Source organism: Equus quagga, chromosome 15 (assembly GCF_021613505.1).
Source record: "Equus quagga isolate Etosha38 chromosome 15, UCLA_HA_Equagga_1.0, whole genome shotgun sequence".
Lineage (NCBI taxonomy): Eukaryota > Metazoa > Chordata > Mammalia > Perissodactyla > Equidae > Equus > Equus quagga.
Window position 1 is genome coordinate 53,644,005 of NC_060281.1, and position 15,953 is coordinate 53,659,957.

The 15,953-nt window shown below is 40.0% G+C and overlaps 1 protein-coding gene across 1 annotated transcript in view; it reads left to right on the plus strand.

The window, feature by feature from the left end:
• The first annotated feature begins 13,313 nt into the window (after nucleotides 1-13,313).
• The window catches only part of LOC124227108 (uncharacterized), a 444,749-nt gene continuing 442,109 nt past the window's right edge, over nucleotides 13,314-15,953 (plus strand). Inside the window, exon 1 of the mRNA XM_046641003.1 lies at nucleotides 13,314-13,366. The gene's annotated coding sequence lies outside the window, so the exon portion shown is untranslated. The remainder of the gene's footprint in view (nucleotides 13,367-15,953) is intronic.

A 15,953-nucleotide genomic window follows, 5' to 3' on the forward strand; every position in this document is an offset into this window, starting at 1 on the left:
GGGGGGGGGAAGGAACAAGGTTCCTGCAGGACTGATCAGAGGCTGAAGCAGGGACACTGGGGAGACGAAGTGGGAAGAGAGCAGGGGTGAAAGGTTAATTTGTCCTCCACTGCCCTGTGGACAGGTCCGTGCTCTTGAGGTCTTGCCTGTAGGTTCATGACTTAGGACCTCCCCCAAGCATGACAGGAGGGCGCTGTTTATTTCTCATAACAGAGTCCCTCCTCAGTCCCCTCACCACATGCTCTCAGGTCAAGCCCACACAGCACAGGCTACATGTTAAGAAAGTATCTGGACAGAGAAAAAACATTTTTAAGCAACAGTGAAATTGAAAGGGAAGGAGGATGAGCAAGTCTTTTCTTCCCTTATCAAACAGAAATATTTGCCTAGAGAACAGGTTTTAGTTTCTTTCCAAAGACTTCAGAAAAAGAATGACGGTGATATAAAAATACTTTGTGAAACTTACGAAAAAAATGTTTCTGTAGAATATTTGGCACGGAAGTTACAGTTCATACAAAACATATTGATTTCAACTCCTTCTAGATTTCTGAAAGAATGAGTGAGAAAACAAGATTTGCTCAAGAAATAAAGTAAACCTGAATTTCTAGCTTAAAATGAGAAAAGAATAGAAATGTCAGCAATAGTGAAATGAGAAAAATAGCTCCTGATCCTTATTCACTGAAAAGAAAGGAGCGTGTTGCTTTCTCCTCACCCCTTTCTTTGGAAGCTGCTGAAATCATAGACTTTATGACTTTTGAGTGAATTTCCTTATTACAAAAGATAATACAAAGAAGGGCATTTTTTAAAAGAAAGGTATAAAAAGCAGAGAAGGGATGGATGTGGGAAAATGTCTCCTCATGGTGTATTTAACAAGTCTGAGATGAGATCATCTTTTATCACAGACTTCCACTGAAATTAGTGTCCCAGATACAGTCAGACACCGGGAGAGTCACCTCTGCCACCCACCTTCATGTGACGGAGGAGTGGCAGTGTTCCGCAACACATCCAGCAGAGACGCCCCAACTTGAACACGGAGGCAGGCCTTTCATTTTAATGGGACGATCTGTCGTAATCAACAGGTGTACTGGAGAGGTTTCTGCTGTAGAAAATGTATTATTATTTATATTATCCTTAAACAGATCAAAAGAAAACAAAAGAAATACAAAAAAGTAAGTCCTACACTGTGTCTGAGAAAAGATGAAGACAGTTCAGTGTTGTTTTGTCGCAGTAACTTTCAGTCTGGTCTCATGCAAAGACAGAGCCCATAAAGGCAACATTTCCTCTCTTTTGTTCTGAAAAGTACCAAAGATTTCTTCATGTTTTTGGCAAAAACTGAGTGACCTGTATCTAGAAATGTCAGGTAAGCGAAATGACGTCTTCCCCCGGAGGCCAGGGAAGGACGGGTGTCTGGTGCTGGCAGGCTCTACCCTTTCTCTCTCTGTCCTTTCCTTGAGGTCCCAGTAGCTGTTGTCCCAGATTCTGCTTCCTAGACAGAGTGTCTCACGTTGGTGTCACTTTTATTTTATTAGCCATTATTTTGAGTCTATGGAGGAGCTGTTCACAGAGATTATTAGTGGTGTAGAAAGCAGTTTGTTGTGTTTTTTTAAAACTATTTTCTGACGCCCAGGACTAATTGTTTTTCACGGGAGTCTCTGCCACGGGCCTGGTTTGCTCTGAGCGTGAGTTTGGCACAGAATCCCCGTCCTGCTCTGTCTCTGGGAGCTGCCCGACTTCCTAAAGGTTGTGCCGCCTTCAGCTCCTGTCTATGAATAATGGTGTTTGTTGACAGCCTATGTCAAAAAGAAGTTGTGACAAACATGCGAGGCACTTGGAGAGCACTTTGGGCGTCCTGGAAGAGGGACACGGCGTAAACACAGGGGAGCGTTCGTGTGGAACCAGCCTCGGAGTGCTATTCCGGCTTCACACAGAATTTTCTCTCTCCATCGAGGGATGGAGAGCTTGGCGGGTTGGTGAAGGCTAGAGTTTCTGGACTGCGTATTCCAGACTGTGCATGTGCGTGTGTTAATGTGCAAAAGGGCGTGCCTTCATTTATGGGCTCCTCGTGCCTCAGTGGAAAACCTCAAGGGGAAATGGAGTTTCAGGCAGGCTTTTAGAGATGAGAGGAAGAAAGGTGCGCAGCGACCGTGGGAGAGAAGAGAAACTTCGTGAATGTGAGGAGTGACAGAAAATGGGGAGAGTGGAAATGGGAACATCACACTTTAAAGGAAAACGAGGGAATTGTATTAACTTAGGAAGATGAATTTTAAAATCTCTCCAGGAATCTGATCTGGGAGGGAGACTTTCTCTAACCTCATAGCTGTGAAAATTAATGTTATTCCTTTGAGTGACTCTGAGAAGGAAAACCTCAATTTAAAAATACAGGCAGGTGTTGTGGCAAGTTTATTAAATATTCCAGACAGTTTTTTTTTTTAATTTTAGAGGATAATAATCAGTGACTACTTACGACGAGTGAGTCATCATAAAATAAAAATTCAGCCCGGACCCATGCAGTCCTGAACATACTTAAGCCTTAGTACATTTTTGATTAATTAAACAAATACATGTATTAAGCAACCTAACACGGAGGCCGCTTGAGGACTCGTTTGGTGAAAATGATTATAAAAAAATTACAGATAACCAAAACACACAAAGTGAAATTGGCATTTCACTGTGCCTTAAGGCTTGTCCTGATAAATAAGTGATGAAAGAGAAAGGAGACTAAGATGGATTAACAGAGCATGACAAACAGCCAGACTTTGTCATGGACCTGAACACCCCGGGCAGAGCGTGCACCACCCTCCCTGCTCTCGCCAGTTTGGTTCATTCCTGGGCCTGCAGGTGTAGGGCCATCCTGAGCAGGGGCCAGTCTGGCCATGTACCATCTCTAGATCAGAGAAGGGAGGAAAAGCTGGAGAATTTTTGGTGCAAAGATGACAATTGCTGTCTGCAATCAGAAGAGCTGTGTTCAAATCCCATTGTCACCATTTATTCGCCAGGGTAACTGTCATTTTGGTATTCCTAGTCTCATTTTATACATCTGCAGAAAGTAGGTAGTTTCTCACCAGGGTTGTTGTAAGGATCAAACAAAAAAAACTATGTTTGAAAGGGCTTTGAAAACTATTTTTTAAAAAATAGAAACCAAAACACAAATTTTTGTTAGACTAAGTGACTGGAGGAACAGGCCAATATTATCATTGCTTTGAGTTCTTTAGGATATGAATCCAAATGCTCCGTATTTAAGGTCTGAAAATTAGATGTAATTCAGAGTCCTTGGAGAGAGGGATCTTTAAATAAATGATATTGATAGAACTCTTTCATCAAATTTCTATAATTTTGGCGGAACAATGGGTTCAACTCTGGAGAGGCTCCTCCAGGTTTTCTGAAGCCCTTCCAGTTCCCAGCCAGGGTGAAACTGGGCATAATCATTGCATTATGACACATGCTTCCCTGTTACATTAAAGCAAAAATGAGTTTGCCAAGAAAAAGCAGCTTTTCACAGAGGGTGTAGCACATGTTGTGGGAAAACTAGTCTGGCTGGTTCCACCTCAGCTCAATCTTTTGAGTGCAATTTTTGTTGTCAGCCGGACCAACGAATATTACAGAAACCATCGCCCTAATGCCAGTTCCTCATTTGGGAAAACACACACACACACACACACACACACTCACACACTCAGAGTCACTGGAAAATTATAAATTGACATAACTTCCTAGATGGCCCGAGGACTTCAAAGAGTTAGAGAAGCATCAATCAGATAAAAACCTGTGTGTGTCACCTATGTTTTAAAATGTTACAGTCGTGTTTAAATAGCTGGCGGGTCAGTCTTTTTTTTCTTTCTTTTTTTGAGTGTGCAGCAAAACAAGCTTCAACAGACTGGAAAAATACAATTTTTTCCTTCAGTTTTTGTTTTCATTTGTTGCTGCTTCCATTCACCCTGGAGGTGGTCACAGTCTGCTGTGCCACTGTCTCTAGGGTGCTGGGCAAGGCGAGAAGCTGGGAGACAGAAGATGGCATCATTTCTGCCTGGGAGGGAAGAACCGGGAGTGGAGGTAAATAACGGCAGCAGGTTTTTCTCTCCGACCCCCTGCTCTGTGCCCGAATGCCGTGGACACAATCTTAAGCACACCTTGTCATCAGAGGAACTTTCTGGAAGCCAGCCAGCTGCAAGGCCCAAGGTCAAGCCTCCGCCATGACTATCAACAACAAGGAGAACCTTGGGGGCCCAGGGAGGTGACGGCAGGTGGAGAGGCAGTTAGCGAATTCCGCAGAGCTGCCTGCTCACCGCTGTGGCTTCGGCGATGGCAGCGGCTGCTGTGACTGCTCAGAGGCTTTATCTACTGATCGACACGGTGTGCCAGAGGGCTGACGGGATAGCCCGCTTTGGCAGAGGGTTCCAGTTGTAGCCTGCAACTAGACGGCAGAAGGAAAAGGAAAAAAAATTCTAACAACAGACCAGCGGGATCAGTTCCTCAGAGCACAAACCCCAGTTCCAGGCCTTGCCCGCTCCGTGCCTGGCTCTTGCAGCCAGGGCTGCCTGCTTGCATTAATTACCTCTCATTCCCAGACACATTTATTCCAAACTACCTTTAGGGTTCAAAGTGCAGGAACAAAATGACTTGGGTTGAAAGCACTTAACAAACAGGTTATTTTAAATTAACAGACACTTTTACCAGCAGGCCTAAGGAGCTTATTCATGTCATGGCGGAGTTAGCAATGCCATATATCCGGTGAAAGAACACACCAGTCACATTCTCTATGGTAAAGGACACTAAGTTTATTTTGAGATTTAAATATTTCACTGAGACATATTTACCAGAGAGCTAAATCAAAGGAAATAACAAAACTCAAAGCTTACACAAATTTCTAATATTAGTCATCTTTATCAATATATATATAGCATGTTAGAGTTTCTGTAAATGTATTATTAATTTGTTAGTTTTTTCCCTTAGAAGTTTTCTAATATCCCTAAAATACTTTAATTGCTATAGTTTTTGGAATATTTCCTTTTCCCCTTGGATTACAGGAATATATGGCTTTTTTCTGTTACTTTGAAAGTAGGCATTTGTTTTATATTGTCTTGTATAGAGCGAGGTTGAACAATGTTGAATGAAAAAATTTTTCACAGAATTCAAAGTAGGTGACTACAGGAGAAAACCCCGGAATTTTATCCCAAATTTCAGTGAGTTAATAATATGCTACCGCTTGCTTCATAAAAGGATTCTCTGTAGGATAATGGGTTCCTTGACAGCATTTAACATTATTTGATTTACGCACAACTTTCCAGGAACATTTAACCACCTAAAGTGGGAGAATGCCCACTGGGTTATTGTGGGTGGTAATGACACCTGGGAAGCACCTCTGTTTTAGTTGTCATTTATAGCAGCAGTAAACGCATATTGATTAAAATAGATCCACACATGCAACCTGCTCTTCAATCTATTATTTAGATAGACTAAGCAGAGGTGGTGCTCCTTTGGTGTTTTGTGTAGTGCCTAGAGCACTGTGAACACTCATTAAAAGTTAAGGAGAGTAATGTCTCCCTAGCATGCGATGCAAATTTTCCATTTTACAAACCATTGAACAGAAATGGCAAGGCATGAAATACCAGGTAAAACGCACAGATATAATAGAGTCTTTAGCCTGATAAAGACAAGTTAAGGTTAAGTATATTTGGTAGACTTTTCTCATTGAAGGTTTACCACTCAATACCGACCACTTATCATAAAGAACAAAGAGAAAGGCTCACAAGGTCATATGTTAAGATAACTTAAACAAGCACCTCTAAAAACACCAATTAAATTCGAGGTCTAAACTACTAGGCTGTAAGGAAAAATTGAAATGCAGAAAATATAAGACGTTAAGACTGGTTATAACCAAATTGCTAAACTAGGGTGTCATGAATTTACCATGACCCAATTTCACTATTAACCAATTCTGAATTTTACTTTACCGTTGGATACAGTTGGATTCTCACTGGGGAAAGTTAGGCCCTTTGGGAAATGCACCTACTCTCCCAGTACAAAAAATTGGCATCTTGGGGAACAACCTTCTAAGATAAAGCCCTGGAGTAGCAAGACCTAGGTTCTGGCCTGGCGTTGTTGCTAACAGACTATCTGACCTTGAGAAAGTCTTTTACTAGTTTGCTTGGCTTTCTGTTCCTTCCTCTGGAGGTGAACAGCATTCTCCTGTGATGAGACTCTCGTAGGTCTAATGGTCTGTGATTCTAGATAAGCAATTTTCTGCAGAGAAGTCATTTGTGTCCAAACAACAGATTGCCAAGATCACCAGAGAAATGGATGGACAATCCAAAAATTGGTGCAAAGAGCCCCAGAGTAGGAGTTAGGAGACCTGTTTTGGGTTTCTCCCTTGATTTTTGCCTGTGATTCATTTTCCACTATAAAGTGTGAAGCAGGGCACAGCCCTTATCTGATTTGCTGGGTGTTGTGAAAAAAAAAATAAAAACAGTGTCCTAGTTTTCAAAAAAAGGACAACCTCATGGTTTATAATAATTTATTTCATTAGTGTATATACATATGTACACACACACACACTATCCAGAAAAGATACCCAGGTTTTGGTCCTATGGGGCACCTCATATTGCAGCCATCTGCTTTCAGAACACACCAAATCTTCTGCAGTTGTCCTATGTGTTCCAGAGCATAATACCTTTAACATTTGAAACTTAGTAAAGAGAATGTCTCAAAATCAGGTCTTGATTTTATGTCACATGAATAAACTTCCAATCAGTGATACATGATTGTTTTTCCTTGTTCCAGATAAACAGAAAACAAGTACACTGATTGAAATACGGCCAGAAATAAAATCTACTGTTAGCATAAAAACCTTTAATCAGATTCATTTCAATGTTCCCATTTGTGTGGTGATATTATTAAAAAGCATCTCAAAAACAAACATACAAGCTGGAATGCTGCAATCCTATGGCTTTTGAAAGGGAATGGCATCCTTGCAGGCAATGTTCCACAGCCCTCATGTGCATGATGCCAGCTGACCTCAGAGCACCCTGTTCTACCTCTCCCAACCGGGTGCAAAGAGAACAGAATCTATGGCAAGGCAGGAAATGAAGAATCAAGTGATAAGAGCCCAGTATTATTGGTGGGAAACTGAAGCAGAATATGTCATGTTCTCAAGTGAAAGAGCTAGCGAGGACCAGTCTTGGAGTTGAATCTTAGCCTACAGTGTCTGGGTTCTTTCCACTGCACCTGCTGGTCCTGATGCAATAGTATTGATGTTGAGAAAGAAGGAAACAAGTAGGGGAAAAGGTCAGCACTGGCTCTACTTTCCAGATAATCCATCTCCAGACAGACTCTCTCAGTGGGCCTCCAAGTTTTACCAGTTTGCTTTGCAGAGGATGAGCCGTTCCTTCCTGCTGTTCATCAGCTCCTCTGCTACACCCTTACCCGTCCTCTTCCAGGTACAGTGGGACTTCAGGAAATTAAACACATGATGTCACCCTGGGACACATTTGGAAATTCCTGATCTGCATATTTTCAGCCTCTGTTCTGATCAAGTAGGAAACATCTTAGTATCAGCAAAATCTCTTCTAATTTTCACAAGTGCCCCTTCCTCTCTTCAGACCCACATGACTACTCACCTCCAGGAAAGCCATAATGAACACACTGACTATCCAGTGCTTGTTCTTTGAAGAACAATAACAACGTTCACTCTCTCCTGCTCTAAAGAGGTCAAAAGTGTAGCAAGTTTCCTGCGCTATCCATCGGCCTGGTCCTTCGAGGGCCTCCTCCCCACATTCCAGTCTTTAGGGGACACTGGTCACATCCAGGACCCTTGCATTTTCTTAAAGACAACCTATTATAAATCTACTCTGCTTAAGCAAATCAAGATTTGGAGAAGTAGACATGTTGAGTTTCTCCTTCTGCCATCTTGAGCAATATAGTTCATTTTGTGCAAGCAGCTGTCCAATTCTGTTCAGGGTGTTTAAAACTTTTTATTTATTTACTTATAAACTATTTATTATACTTTAGAGGACTCCAAGAAGCAAAGAACTGTTAGAGCTTTAAAAGAGGCAATCATGGAATAATTTTATAAAAAACAGAATTCCAAAGTTCTGGTTCAATGGTATTAGTACTTCCAAACATTCTCCTGCCTCAGCAGGTGGTGCTAGGATTAGAAACCACAGGACTGCAAATTACTAATACTTTGCGCTGGAAATGTCAACTAAGAAATTAATTTGGCTGGTATTAAAAACGTCAGTGCTAATTGTAGGCTCAGTAGGCACAATTTTTATTAGCACAAACTACACTATCATGTAATTATTATTTACCCATAGTGTAATCATCCTATCAATTTGCCAGAATTTTTTCTCCTCTGCAACTTCTTTTTTCTATCACCCATCGATATCAGTATAGCACCTGATCCGTGAGCAAAAGTAACGTGTTTGAGAAGCACAAATAACTGACGAGGGGAAAAAATATCTTAATTTTTAAATGGTGAGTTTTGTGTTCTGGACTTAAAAAATGATAGAAGTAGCAGCTTTGAAAGGACACTAACAGAAGTTTAAAATGATAGGGTTTTGAAAGTGGTTTTGGAGACTAGTTGCTTTTAGGCTTTGACTGAAGGAGCCTGGGACTACAGCACGGACAACGTAAAGTGGTCTGAGCCATATCGTATAGTGAGCCACTTCCTAGGCGCCTTTCCCACCCTCTGGCAGGATCAGATGGAGTGAGCTTCAGAACTTTGTCCTCCAGACAAGCCTCTTACAGCTTCGTTGGCGCCTGTATCGAGGAGCACTGAAAGGAGGGAGGCTGCCGAAAGAGACGGGAGAGGGAAAGTGCGTTCTAACTGGTACCAGGGAGCTGGGTTAGAGATCCATTTTATGAGCTTGTTTTCAACAAAACATAGTTTTCAAGGACAGAAAAATTTAATAACAAGTTTGTTTGGTTTTGCAGAGGACCGAATGCTTTTTATGAACCTTACCTAAAAGCAAACTCTATGACACGTGGAAATAGAAATACAGAGTTCCAGGATTTAGTCTGAGGACACACAATATCAGCAAGTGCCCAAGTTTTTGATTTCAGGACAAATACTTCAGCATAATAGAGCGCACCGCCATGGCTGGTTTTAAACATTTTGCAAATCCTACAATGTGGCTGGTTCTCTTGTTCAGGTGTGTGCTGACTTCAAGGCAAACATAAAACGTTTTCTCTAGAACGGGCTATAGTCTTTATTTATATTGAGGTATAATGGACATATAATATTAGTTTCATATGTACAACATAATGATTTGATATTTGCATATATTGCAAAATGATCACCACAATAAGTCTAGGTAACAGGGGCTGGAGTTTTTAACTTTTAACCAGTGAGAGTAGTGGTTACTCTTTAATGAACTTGATAACTATGAGGGGGTAAAACTGGAAGTCTCTAATTGGCCTAATTGCTAGTCTCTAATCTGGCCTTTCTGGAATTAGACAATGATAATTATTTAATAATCATCAAATAATTGTTCAGTAGTAGAGTTCTCAGAATAAATGTTATTTCTATAAAATGTTATGTCTATAAATAAAAACAAAAAATAAAAAATATTTCTAGAAATGTTATTTCTATAAAACCCCAGAATATATGGAACTATTTATATTTCCAACTTGCAAAGCTCTTTCTCTTCTCTTCTCTCTCTCCTCCTCTTTTCTCTTCTCTTTTCTTTCTTTCTACCTATCTACATACATACCTATCTATGATTGGATATAAAGCCAGCACTCACTTTTCTGTGCAGAATGGATTGTCCTTCCACTTTTCAATAACCGTCACTAGTTTCTTGCCTGCGACAAGGCAGTGAGAGTCTTAACTCCAACAGTAGCACTTAGAGATGAGGGCCAAGGTTGGGCACAGAGGGTTGCTTGCTAATGTTTCATTATAAAACTGCCTCTCTGAGTGGGGCTGTTTAAATATGGAACACCTTCTGTTTGAAGATGGAAAAGAAAAACATTCATTTGAAAAATGGAGATCTATTAGTTATACCTACCTCAAAGTAAATAGAATAATTTATTTCTTCGTGTTTATCAGATTAACATTTACACATATATTACATACATACATATAGTATATATGTATGTAAACTGAAGGCAAAATTTTGTTAAGGATCTTGAGAATTCCTTTTTTAATGGAATAAGGTATATATTACCTAAATTGCCTATATTATACATTACTCTTACCACACCTGAAAATCAAGTCATCCCAACTTTATTAAGCTAGGTGCTAAAATTTGCATTTTTAATTTATTTTCTTTCTGGTGGACCAATCATCCTCTTTGGTTGAGAAAAAGGCATGAAAAGAGATAAGATCTTCCCTATCAGATTGAATGAACTCTCTACGAGTCAAGCAGGAAAATGCCTCACGGTGCTGTCAGAATCAAATGGAAATATTTGTTATATAAGGCCTAAAAAATATCTTCTGAAAATTACTGCAACTTCCCCACTGCATTCTTAGACATAGATTTTTGAAACAGTCAATCCACAGGTATGAAATAGAAGCTAAAATAGTCCATAAAATAAAGTAAAATGTTTAATTGTGTAAGTAAAAATTCAACCTACTGTTTTTTATCTGCACTCAGCTTCAAATAGTGATATCTAATCTACAAATTTCATGAGGCTGGGAAAAAAAATTTAAGTTTTTTAAGTTTTAAAGTTTGAATTATTGTTTCTTTTTGAATCTTAAAAATCCATAAAACCTTCAAGAGATATAAAGTATATTATTATATTGGCTAATCTATATTTTGCAGTAGCTCTATTCTTTATAATATGAGTATTTGTAAAGTGCTTCTCTACTAAGGATACTCTTTATATGCTAATTATTCCTTTAAAATATATAACTGAATAGGAATATATTTGCTCTTGTTTTCATCTTATTACTTTGGTGAGAATATTCCTTTTCTAAATTAATAAAGATAGTGAATGGTGTAGATTTGAAAAACTTCTTAGAAAAACAAGTTGGAAAATTTTGAAACAGAACTGTGTGACATGCTAACCCATGTTTTTAAATTAAGACAAATAGAGGCAGAAATAGCTTGAAATACACACATATTACCTTTCAGTGAACTGATATTTTTCACTGTTACATATTTTATATTCTCCCCACCCAAGGATGTACATTGTTAGCTTACCTCATCAAGCCTCTCCTTATTTAAATCTTCTCCTTCTTTCTGAAATTACCTAACTCCATTGTGTGTCTAGTGAAAAACACCATGCACCAAACGCCTCCCTTCCGCGGGAGTAGGAGTGGAAGGGGTGGGTGGAAGGAGGAGCCATGATTTCTTCATCAGCTGTCTTCCCGTGTTCCCCTAGCACCTGTCCCTGGGTCACCACATTTATCATTGCCTGTCTTGTATCAAGTTATTTATGTGTCTGTTTCTTCACCTGGCAGAGTTCTGTAGCCCTGGCTCGATCTTCCCAGTTTCTCTCTTTTTCTTTGGGTGCTTCTGCATTACAAGCATCATAGGCTCCTGTCTTCTCTTGAACAACTGCTTTCCTTGTCCAGATCACTCCTTAAAAGTTGAGAAAACTCACCCCTCATCAAAATTTATTAGAGAATTCTTGGGCCAATGGGCTTGGGAACTGAGAGTCAGAGAGGCCAACCCCTGGAAGGGAGAAGGGAGATTTCTGCATTAGTTCAGAACACATTGGCATGAGGATTAGGCCATACCCCTTTTTACATGCACTGTCCTGCAACAACTCTATCCCTGTAGGCATCCCGATCTTACCTGGATTTCTCAAACCTAATTTAGATCAGGGTGTGAGTAGGTGAGAGTGTTCAAAAGAAGAGGCCCCTGGGGCTTCCAGAAACTTTCTATTCCTAGGATGTCAACTTGATATTTCCTGGTGTCTTGAACCAATCCAACTTTTTAACCAGGAGCCAGTGTGGAATGGTGCAGAGCGCAGGCTCGAATCCCAGGTTTAGCGCCGACCAGTCATGTATCCTTGTCGTCTAACTTCTCTGTGCCTCGGTTTCCTCATCTGATACGTGAGTACGATAATAGTATCATCTCATAGGGTTGTCAGGAGGATTAAACAAGTTAATACATGTAAAACGTTTAAAACAATCTAGTTGCATTTATTACTCTATGGCTTATTTGCTTTCAAAGTTCTTTGACTTTTCCTTCAATTCTAGGAGATTAATCAAATGTTGCAAATGCCTCATGGTCCCGTATTTCTCAGGCGAAAGGATATTAATCAGTCACGAGATGAAAATGAAGAAACACAATAAATCACTTTATGATAGTGTCTGTGGGGAACCTCTCTCTACTTTTGATGACCTAGGGACACTGGAGGCCTTCACCTGTCTACTTTGAATTGCTACAAAAAAACTAAACCAAACAGCCCTCGCCCCCCATTTTATTATGTGGCTTTTTTTGGTCTTAGGGAACTGCCTTCTGGTGAAAAACTGAGAAGCTAGAGTAGCAGCTCATGAAGTAGAATATCTCTCACACAGGCAGTTTAATGTCAATACTCAAAAGGGTGAGACAAGTATTAGTTATCTTTTTGTGTGCACTCCTGAACTGGGTAGTTTAAACAGGAAAAAATATATATTTACACATGTATACATGTATACGTGTACACACACACACTCACACAGGTGAGATCTGTAGAAGGACAAGGACAGCAAGCGTTCAACGTGGGACCAGAGGACCTGAATCTGTTGTTAACTGACTGCACAATCTTGGCCTATCCAAACAGCCTCTCTGTGCCTTAGTTTACTCCTTATAAAAAGAAGGAATTGGGCTAAACGTCCTTAAATATCCCTTCTGCATCCGAGACAGAAGTAAGAGAGGCAAGTTTTACTACACAGACTTTGGTCATGTCCCACACGGTGAGATAATTATGTGCATCTTTCCAACTATTTCTTTTGCTTGATTTTGATTGTTTCTTCATCTGTTATTCCCTACCCTGAGACATGGATCAGTCAAGTGGGAGAATGATTGAATAAGCCAGCATCATTTTAATTTGCATCCTTGAGGGTAGCTGTTGGATGGTTCTTATGGGTGAGAAGGTTTATCTCAGAGATCTGTCTATTTACGTATTTCCTTCTTTTAGACTTTTTAATCCTTTTTCCATTAGAGATAAAGAATAAAGAATTGCTTATATTTCAAATCGTATAGGTCCTTTTATTACACACACAAACATATATACTATTAAAAGTACTAACGACAAACATAGAGATAGATGATGCTTTTCTTTTTAGTAAGGTTGCTTAAACGCACAATTAAAAAAGGGGACTGTATGTAGTATTTCCCTAAGTAACCCCCCCCTTTTTTTTTTTGTAGGAGAATATTCAGTCCCCTCACCTCAGTTGTTAATGAATTGAAGCTGAAAAGCAAGTTGAAGGATGAAGTTGTCAGTAAGTGATAAATAATTGACTCATGATGACACTCAGCTTCTGGTCTCCTGATGGCTGTTATTGTTGCAGGAGGGGCTCATTAGTTCCTAGGTGTGGTTTTCCTACCAGGGCCAGATCAGTTTATCAGAGACCAAATAAGCACATGTGATATAATTAGAGATGTGTGAAGAGGAAAGCACCTCCTCTTCCCATTTAAAAGACAAATACTCACTTTTCCTTGGCAGCCACACCTTCTAATTACTTGTAAATGTTTAAGACTCATTATCTTCAAAGTTTGGAGAAGGACAGAAAAAGAGGGGGAGAAAGCACTGATAGAGAAAACTTGAGGATCAAAGGCACTGGCTAACCAGTGGCTGGGCTTTATTTGGGACCACTCAGAAGCACCAGAGAGGATGAGGTGACAGCTATGTGGCAATCTAGGTGGCCTCAGAGAACAGGAGGCTGTGTTCAGTCCAACTGCCTGTGACCCACCCTTTCACTCCTCTCCTTTGAAGCAGTGTGTTGAGCAAGAGGTGGTGGTGGCGGCGGCGGCGGCGGTGCGGAGGGATGGGTTGGGTTTTCTAGAGTTGAGGTGGTTAAATACTGCCACCTTTCTTTCTCTTCGCCATCCCTCGTCCAGCTCACCTCTGTGTGGGTTGCGACTACCTTCTTTACCTTCAGAACTTGGTGCTTCTCGTGTGAGTTCACTTGGTTATTGAAGGTCCTTGCTAACAGGTATCAAACCCACTAAAAGAAGGCCTGCTGAGAAATTTTCCTCCCACTGCTGGCAAGACCCAGAGCCTCATTATGCCTTTGTTTAGGCATTTTATGTCAATCCTGCAAGGGATATGAGCCACCTGGTTTCTCCTTGTTGAGTGAGTGCTCAGCCAACAGGAGACAGATCAAGACTTTAAAAAGGGATGGTGTCCAAACAAGCACGGTGAGAAATCGCTTGAGCACGACCCTGGTGAATTTCAGCATGCCATCTCCAAGTGACATCAGAATTTTGGTTTTAAAATGAGATTGACCTGATGTACTGAGTCTCTGTCAAGTCTTTCTCAGATGCACAATCAAGCCACTGAGACATTCATATTTTTTCCTTCTTCTGCTTCCTCTTGTTCCTGCATCTTGAAAGATTATATTCCTAAGAAGGGGAGCTCTTTACAGTCTTAGGGACATACGTACAAATAAGCACACATTCTTATTCTTTATCCCTGAATGCTACCCTCCGGGTATATCTTTAAATCTCCTTAAAGGATTTTGGCTTTTGGACAAGGATAATGTGGAAGTTCCTTTGACTCTGGTAGCACATTCAGCTCTGGAAATGTCTCCGGGTTTCTTGAGTGTTTTGAGTACCTAAATGAAGAAAGCACGTATTCTGGTCTGAAGTTAGTCCAGTACAGTGTTTCTTTTCTTTCTTTTTTGTTTCTTTGCTTCCCTCCCTATCTCCCTCTCCTTCTTCCTTCCTTTCTCTCCCTCCCTCCTTCTCTCCTCCTTTCCTTCCATCCTTCTTTCCTTCCTTCCTTTTAGTCTTTCCAATATTATGCATCTCTTTCCACTTGTCAACTATTTAAAAATTTTTTCTCAATTGTTCAAATAAATTCTGATGATAACTCTCTCCACTTTCTATTCTTTAGGGAGGATAATAAAAATTAGAAGACACTGCACAATTTTTTAATTAATTTAGAGAGAAATATTTCCAAGTAGTTTCCTCTATCTCAGGAATTTCTGTGTTCAGGATTACCCTGTAAAAGCTGCCATTTTGCCACTTAACATTCAGTCAGCCATATCAAAGGTTTTACTGGAAGATGCTCTAATTAACCAAACAGTGCCTCTCTTCCTTTGAATTTTTATGCTACTTTAAACCTTTTAAAATCAACTGGATTTTTAAACTTCTTCTCTCTTAAAGTTAAAAACATTTTTAGTATCTGTTAAGTGTTCATGTTGTGCTCAGCACTTAACCAATGCTATAAATGCTGCCCTATATGAGAACCATATGATACAGACTCTGCTTGAGGTTCTGGCATTCTAGAAAAAAGCAAGGTATTCAGTGTTTGTGCATAGCATACCTGAATTTGAGTATATATAATATCTCATTTGTATATATACATAATTATGTCATGTACATATGTATACACATTTATATCTTTTAAGACAACACAGTGCACACACATGCATACAGCAAAAGACACACACACAGTAAACCTTCCAAAATCTGAAGTCCTTAAGACCTTAACAAAAATATATGGTTGAGGGACTGAAGTCAGAAGTGACTTTTAAAATGCTATAGATTTCATTAATATGAAACAATAAACACCAACACTAAATAAATCCCAAAGCAATGCTATTTTGTACTACAGGGTATGGTGCTGTTCATTTCATTCGCCATCCTTTGCTCACTTAGAAACTTTTCAGTAGCTGCTTTCACTCAGTTTTTGGTGAACTGCTGCTGAGTGAATAGGCTAGCTCTGTCAAAGTCAATATGGTGCACTTCTGTCTGGCCCTCCATTCGAATGCTCACTGCCTTCCTAAGTTTACACTTCTTGCTTCTGAGTGTCTTTTAGGGTCCTACAGAGGTCTAGGGGAGATCTACTAACTTGGCTACCCA